The following is an 8586-nucleotide window of genomic DNA, read 5'->3' as shown; positions in this document are numbered from 1 at the left end:
AATTTACAAGCTCCTGATAGTAGATGCGTGCTGCCCAAAAAGTGAAACTGGCCTCCGAAAACTTAATCGTATGACGGAGGCCACTGCTAAACACGAGAAAAAACGTGACAGTGCAGCATGTAGTTACCTGTAATGCTTTGCGTACATAAGGACACCGCATCGAATTTTGTATTTACAATTGCATTATGCCCCTGCTCTTCAGCGGCTGTGTGTATGTGGATGTTACGCGAACAAAAATGAACCCTCGTCTGGAAAAAGGCAGAATTCCCTGAAATGTACGCGCAGTAAAATGGACAGTAGTTAGAAAAATCGCGTGATTAAATACAGGTATCGAGTGAGTCAAGCGAAATGACCGCAGGAATTTGTGCTTTATAAAAAGATGGCTGAGCATGCACGGCTCGATGATTTAAGGCAACACAGGTGTATGTTACCGACAAACATCAATTTTTACTTTCTCATTTTGCTTGCATAACTATTTTCAACTGCCTAAAATATGTTGATTTGTTTACTTGGCGATGTATCATGATTGCAATAGTAAAAAGAAGCACAATTAAGATCTTCCAAATAGGGCTAGTTCACGATGTGATATTTAAAGACCCCGATAAAAGTGCATTGCGTATTCAGAAGCGAAGCTTGGCCTTTTCCACAATTCTTTCATGCTCCTTACAATAATTAAAGTACAACAATTTTACCTCCATTCACGCCGGAAGGCAATATTCTCGAATGTGTCACAGGTCACCAGCGCTAGCTAAGTTTGTATGGGCCGCCAGTAGAGCCGCTGCCGCCGGCCTGTTGCGCCCGTGCTACACTTGCCCGGCTCCCATTGTCACAAGCCCGGGGGAGGCTTCCCTGTCTTCTTCTTCTTCTGTTGCTGGGAATGCAAGGAGGCCATTTCCCCTTCACCCTTCATAGCTCTCTCTCCCTCTCCACGAAAAACCAGTTGGCCAAGATGGATGCCGCGTTGGCGGCAGCGGGACGCGAGCGACCATCTGCATTCTCTTCTTTCTCCTCCGCTCTTCCTTATCCCACTATCCGCACGCTGATGTCGTTTCCGCCGGCAGTCCACAGCCCCTCCCCCCCCCCCCCCCTTTTTTTTGTTTCTTTCTCCGCTTCCTCCTCGTTCACTCAAGTTAGCAAGATGCCGCGTTGTTCGTCTCGCGGATCACGCCAGTGCTGCCCGTGTAGTCGTCTTTCTCCTGCGGTCACTTTATGTTGATCTGCGACGTTTCTGTTCGTACTCATTTAACGCGAGAACGAGCACAAGTGCTATATTATCTGAGAAGACACAATGCGAAAGTCCTCACCGCGGGACATTGGAAACTTCGACAGAACGATGTTGAAGATTTTGGGAAGGCGAAGAAAATCCGCGCGGCGCCCACCACATTGCACATATATTTCATATTACAGGTAAGCGTCTCTTTGCTACGATGTGTTTTGAATTGTATTCTGAAGCGAAAAATGAATCGTAACGCTGCACTTAACCGCAGACGAAGAAATGGAGGGATGGAGCAGAGAGCTTAGCAGGCTGGACCGGAAACGCCATACGAGCCTAATGCGCGGAAGAAGGTACGTAATGTGATGTTTGTCTTTGTTTTCTACTTTTAGTAGCTACGATGACGGATGAAGTTTCTAAGCCCCCACTGTTACCCTAAGCAACCACCTTGATCTTGAGCACTGCCTCTAGCCTCCTAGCATGAAAAGCACAAAGGCGCCAGACCAAGGCGGATGGCCAGACTACAGTTCGCGAGCAGCCAAGTATGGGCGTTATTATAGTCTTGCCTGGAGAACTCTAGCTGTGCTGTGTGTCGCAAAATATTGCCGCCAGCCTTTCAGATCTTCAATGATAACGCCTTGTAGAGCACGGATCGATTCTGTATTTTTTGTTCATGCTTATCGCGAAGCGCGCTTCTTTGGCTGAGTGAGCTACATGTACGCGAAAACTCACGCGAACGCGACGGCGGCACACATCGCGCGAAGCCTTCGCGCGAACAGAAATGCATGTGTCGACTGGCTCGTCACTTCGACCTGCTGAAATAGAAAATTTTGCTCCTTCCTCGCAATCGCATGCATAATCAGCTAACAGCATGAACGCGAAGCGTACGATACTGCCGTTCCTTTCGTACGCGCTCTCTCTCATTTTTTTTTTTTTTTTTTGCAGTGTTGCATCGTGATTGTGCATTTCCGCGTAAATTCTCCGCTTTGTACAAACAATGGTGAATGGGCAAGGATTCTACGAATGTATAATCGCAACAAAAAAAAAAATAAATGAAAGGTCAAGTTACTACTCTTATAGCTCAAGTGTAAATCCGTTTTATTGCATGTTATCGCAAAACACTTCAATTCTTGCAATTGTGACTTGCATATGCAAATAGTTTGCGGTGTACTATACCAGCAACACAGAGCATCGTCGCCGTTTCGCGTTGCCGTCGATTCGCGATTAAAGTATATTCTATAGTCCGTTTCATACATCAGGTGCAACGCAGCGAAAGCTACGCAAGTAGTCCGCAAGAAAAAAAAACAGGAGGCGTATCACTACGCGCTCGTTCTGTGGCCGAGTGGTTCTTGCGGAAACGGGCTCTATTCCGAGCATACACGTTTGCAATAACTTGCTTCGCATGCCTAGACATCTTCGCAGTGCGGAACTTGTAGAAAAAATTCGTACCGAAGAACCATTTCCTCAAAAAGAGATGTGCAGCGTGAAGGGCACAGCCAGCGCCATCTAGTGGCACAGCTGGCAAGGTTGCGGAGCAGTGAAAACGCGGCACGAACGAAAACGACATAAAGAACATACAAATTCACCGAATCCAACCATTTCTCCCTAAAAAAAAGGTGCTTTTCATGAAGTTGATGGCAAATGTAAGATGCATTAAGCTTGCAGACAAAGCAACTATCATTTCCTCTCGTCAAGAGCAGGCACTATTTTTTCATCGCGGATGCGGAGAGCGCAAACAAGAGCTGTAGCTTTGGCAGTGTTGCACTTGATGTATGAAACGGAGTATAAATAACTTGCACTTGGTTGCTTCAAACTTTATTCAGTCAAGTGGTTTTGTCTCTTCAACAACTATAACAAAATGTGTGCTTCTTTTGAATGATGCATAGTCTTATTTACTTAAAGAATCAGCCACATTAATTACATTTACCTTTGTGTTTTTACAGGTCCACCTTGGCCATGGAAATTGTATGAACCAATTCAGTCTCCGATCGGATTCCGACTTCTGCAAGCTGATGTCCGTTTACCTCGGTAGGACTGAAGTACAAGGAGCGTGACAGGAAGCCTTTGTAGCAGAGCCATCTCAAAAGTGTTCCCTTCACCTTACCCTTTTGGAGTGGCATCAGTTGTCAGGTAAACAAAAACATCTTTCCATAGAACTACAAAAGAGATTTCATTTGGTTTTGTGGTGGCTGTATACAATATAATTGGAATTGTATTGTTTTTGGTATTTCTGAAACTGAAGCTGGTGATGGTATAACTGTGGCTATCAACAAGCTGCAAACCATGCTGCTTAAAGAGCATGGCTGCTACTTGAAATGCAGTGCAGGGGAAGGCTGATGAGATCACACAAAACGGTTTTATCATTATCAATGGATGACTGGCTCAATGTGCGAGTTGGTTGTTAGGCAGCAACAATTATGCTAGCAGTTTTGAGTCACTTTCATAGCTGAACCGGGCTAGCACGAAACAAAAGCCATATTTGCTGCAAAATTTAACAACACGAAACAACATGTGTTGCTCGTTTCGAAATGTATGCAGCAGTTGCTTGACCATGGTCAGAGCAGTAGTTGTATTTCAGCATGCTAACCCTTGCAATGTTCTATTTTATGCTAAAGAGTGTTTCAGTAGTAAATCAATGCTTCCAGACGAGCAATAATTTTCTTGAAAATATGTGAAGTTTTCATCCAAATCGTGATTTTGTCGTTGCAAAATCGAATGAATAATTGATTAGGAAATAATTAATGCGTTTATTTGTGCAGACGAAGGAGGTGAGTTGCAGCAAAGAAGATGTGGTCAAGCGCTACAAGATGATGCCGCAGTACCTGGCACAGAAATGTCTGCACCTTTTCCTCTAGGGTAAGATTTACAGTGTATTCCTTCGGGTGGGTGACAGAATAATGTATGCACAGTATTTTTTTTTTGCAGCGGAGTTATGCTTGCTTTCAAGGTGTAGCTAATCAGTGGGTGTCACAGGTTGCTCAGTTCTGTAACATAACAGCTTATAGGCTTATAGAAGGCAATAAAAGCTATTGCAATTTCAGGAGATTTTCCTAGCAGAGAAAGATTTGCATGGGCCACAGTTATGAGAGCATTGCATACTGTCTGTCCTGAGGATATCTGTGTGCAATAATGGTTAGGCTAAACACGTATAATCTTTTAGACATTTTCAATGAGCTTTGTTAAACTCTGTAAACGTTTATTTATTGCTCTATATGAAGGCTTACTACTTTGGCATTCTACCACTTACGTTAGAGTTGTGGCCTTTATGTAGGAGAGACGGGCTATGATTTGATAAAGCGGTAATACAATAATGGCCTAGCGTTGCCCATTTGCAATCCACATAATGAGCACAATGAGGTTTAAAATATTCTTGCGCCTGCCACTACAACATTTTCCATAGCTAATGTCTATGAAAACCACAAAATAATTCTTTCATTTTTCAGTTACCTTCAAAATAACCAACAGCAATTTTCCTTCATCGAAACCACTTTTTTGTTTAAAAATGCATTTTAAATAGGTGTTTAATTGAAATCTGCATCTTTTGGTCATTCAGGTGTTCCCGTTCAAGCGCCTTTTGGAAATACAGCTTCATGGATTCCAAATAAAGGCGGCTTCTCACAGGTGTTATTTCGCATGTCTTCGGCATGCTGGCACACTTTTTTGTGCAGAGCTGCTAGGTCTACATGCCTGCAAAATAGCCCAATTAATGACTATGATCCCATGAGACTAGTTTTTCCTACTTGACATTGGTTGGATTTTGCATGTGTGAATATTCTCACAAGAGGAGAGAAGAAAGTCACAACAGTATGCGAAATGAATATGCGCCCTCGGACTACAGAACATCAGTGTACAGAATTTCAGATTGTGGGACATCAGAATTCATGCCGTCACAGTATAGAACAATAGACTACAAAACCTCAAAACACAGAACTACAGACAATGAACGTCACAGTACGGAACTACAGACAATGAACGTCACAATATAGAACTACAGACAGTGAACGTCACAATACAGAGCTACAGCCAATGAACGTCACAATACAAAACTACAAACAATGAACGTCAGACTATAGGCCAAAAATACGACAAGACTAAAGACCATCAGAAATTTTCTGTTGTTTTTTTCGACTGGGTTTCTCGGTCTCTTTCGTCTACTTCGATTTGTCAATAGCCGCTTTTCATATAAATAGATGAAAAATACTTCGCACGTCGCAATGTGACGAGTGAGTCATCGATGCGCGGCAACGGGTATACATCTTTCTTTGTCACATTATTCAATTTCCGATAGTCGATGCAAAATCGAAGAGTGCCGTCTTTCTTCTTGACCAGGTCTACTTGTAAAGACCACGGACTTTGTGAAGGCTGCACAACACCAACATCCAGCATCTCCTGAACCTGCGTCTGGATCGCTTCCCGCTCTTTGGCAGACACACGATAAGTCTGCTGTCGTATAGGGCGAGCGTCTTCATAAGTAATGATGCGATGTTGTGTGATGGGAGTTTGACGAACCTTCGAGGAAGAAGCAAAACAGTGCTTGAAGTCCAGCAACAGTAGCTCTAAGGCCCGCCGTTTTTCCTTCGACAAGTGGCAGTTAATGTCGATGTTGTCAAGATATGGCTCATTAGTTTCGACTGCCGTGGATGCAAAACAGACCGGATCGTGCGTAACAGGGTCAGCGAAAGCGATAGCAGTTCGCGGAAACAAGTGCCGGGGCTCATTAGAAAAATTTGTTGCAAGGAGTGCAGCCCGGCCATTGTGAAGCGACAATAAACTTCGAGCAGCGCAGATGCTTTGAGCAAGTAGGAGTGAATGGTTCGCTTCCGCTACAACATCGCCGGCACGGAAATCGTCACAGGTAACTTCCACAAGAACACTGCTTCGCGGCGGCAGCGAGACGCTCTCAGCGGAAACGCGAAGTGCGGCATTGCAAGGACTGCTACTATCTCGTTCGGCAGATTGTCCCATCGAAAATGTGACGCGTCTATTTCGCAGGTCGATAACTGCTCCGTACTCTAGCAGAAAGTCAATACCGAGGATAAGGTCATGGGAACAGTCACTCAAAACGACGCAACTAACGACGAACGTAATCTGAATGCGAGCCGTGCACATCCCCTTTGGGGTAACTATATGACCACCGGCGGTTCGAAGGTACACATCTGGCCAAGCAGTGAGCACCTTCCTCAAACCAGTCGCCATGCGACCACTCAAAATCGAATAATCCGCACCGGTGTCCACTAATGCATTGACTGTAGTACGACCGTCTAAAATAACAGGAATGTCCAGAGAAACGCTTTTGGCTTCTCTAGGGGACGGTACCAGCAGCTCGCGGTCGGATCGAAGCGGCGACGGCGGGAGGTCTTCAACGCAGCGACTACCAGCGGCCTCGCCCCAGAAGGTCGCCGTTTTCAGTTTTCCCGACCAGGGCTAGACGAGCGGCCTTGCCCCTCCCGCGAGGAACCTTGGGTGGACATCGATGAGCGCCTTGGTGAAGGGGAGCGGGACTGACGCTGCGAACGAGATGAACGCTGCTCCGCCAGGTACTCTTCAATTACTCGGGGTCGTTGACCAAACCGGGTAGGAAGCGAGTCGATGCGGAAGCCGTGAAGCCCGAGGCGTCGATAAGGACAATCCCGCTAGAGATACCTAGCCTGGTTCACAGCAGTGGATGCAGAGTGGATGGCGGTCAGGCGTGCGCAAATGTAGGCTTTGCGTCGAGGCAGGGGACGTTCGTCGAAGTACTGCACTGGTTGCACCGAGGGCAGCGAAACTGTAGGCGGCGCGAGAATGGGCGGCGGTGAAGGGGGAGCCTGACTCTGCAGAACTTCCGCATATGTGGGACGGTTTTCGGTCCCCGACAACAATGGCGGGCTCGTAACTACAGGCGAAAGAGGGCTCTTGAGCGCCTGTCGCACCTCCTGCTGCACTATAGCAGAAACGGAAGCTGGCGATTGCTGCAGGGGGTTCCAGAACTTGCTCAGTTCTTCGCGCACGACACTGCGAATTTGTTCACGCAAAGCATCAGGATGCCGTTCGGAAGATGCAAATGACTCCGCGGTTGTGCCAGTATGGAGAGGTCGGTTATAAGCCGCGGCACGTTTTTGTAGCACCCTTTCCATTGTGGCGGCCTCCGCAAGGAATCCGTTTACAGTCGACGGTGGGTTGCGCACAAGGCCTGCGAACAGTTGCTCTTTCAAACCGCGCATCAAGTGTCTGACCTTTTTGTCCTCGGACATGGCGGATCGGCTCGCCTGAAGAGGCGCGTCATGTCCTCGACGTACGCTTGGACACTCTCATTTGGCATCTGGATGCGAGAGTGAATGGCATGTTCGCGACGATCCGCGCTAGTGTAGGCCTCGAGCAGTTGACGACGGAATTCCTGCCGCTATGTTAACACTTGCTCTCGATTCTCGAACCAGATCCGGGCGCCATCCTCAAGGCTGAAGTAGACGTTCCTTAGTTTGACAGTATCGTCCCACTGGTTAAAAGCAACGACACGTTCAAACTGAAGGAACCAGTCCTCCACATCCTCAAAGAGGTCCCCGTTGAAAGACTTCAGTACCCGAGGGGCCTGAAAGGTGTAGTTACAGGCCGGTGCGACGCCCGTTACCTGCTGAGCAGAAGCACTGGATGTCATGGCTGCGGGTAATGGCTGAAACTCCGGAGACAGTCCCTGGAGCCGTCGACGGGAGCGATGCACGGGGGTGTCCAATGGCACAGGGCTGGCGCGACGTCTTTCAGATGGAGACTCTTGCATAGGTGATCTCACCCAGTAGCTCCACCAGAATGTCATGTACAAGGTGATTAGGAATATCAAGAATAGCAAGGGGTTTGCTCCGACACAACAGCAGCGAGCAGCACAGACGCAAACCCGCAAGCGACACTTCGTCGTCCTCCTTCACTCAGTCATGCGCCACCTGGCAACGCTAGGTGGCAATATGTATGTAGTCTGCTCCAAATTGTTCCTTTTTTGTTTGGCTATCTTTTGCTTTTGTTGCATGCACTGATACTGTAACGCGTCCAACGATGTTGACTAACTTTATCTGGGTACATGATTTCTGTTTAACCCTACGTATACATGTTCTACGTATTTTGTTTAATTTTATTTTACCTATAACGCTGTAACATCTTTCTGCTTTTTGTATATCGAATGAAAATCACATCTTCTCTATGCAGTTCACCCCAAATGTTAAACGAGGAATACTGTACGAACTAATCGGGAACAGGGGCCTCGTTTAGGCAGTATTAGTCTTTAGTCCCTGTCTCCGCAGGAGATTCCTTGAAATAAAGAATTCTTATTTGATTTGATTACGTATAGGTATGACCCAAAGGCATTATAATGCTTCCGTATTGTGGCACGCAAGCCGCCTTGAGTA

At 46.5% G+C, this 8586-nt stretch overlaps 1 long non-coding RNA gene across 1 annotated transcript; it reads left to right on the top strand.

Moving 5' to 3' along the window:
- The first annotated feature begins 1125 nt into the window (after positions 1 to 1125).
- LOC146202677 (uncharacterized) lies at positions 1126 to 3337 on the top strand. Its single transcript, XR_014702258.1, has 3 exons — positions 1126 to 1407; positions 1488 to 1566; positions 3157 to 3337. It is a non-coding gene; the product is annotated as an uncharacterized LOC146202677 (long non-coding RNA).
- Positions 3338 to 8586: the final 5249 nt, after the last annotated feature.

This window comes from Amblyomma maculatum, chromosome 1, assembly GCF_055883805.1.
Source record: "Amblyomma maculatum isolate TAMU_Amacu chromosome 1, ASM5588380v1, whole genome shotgun sequence".
NCBI classification, from domain to species: Eukaryota; Metazoa; Arthropoda; class Arachnida; order Ixodida; family Ixodidae; genus Amblyomma; species Amblyomma maculatum.
Note: the sequence above shows the minus strand (reverse complement) of the source record. Positions and strands in the feature narration are given on the sequence as shown.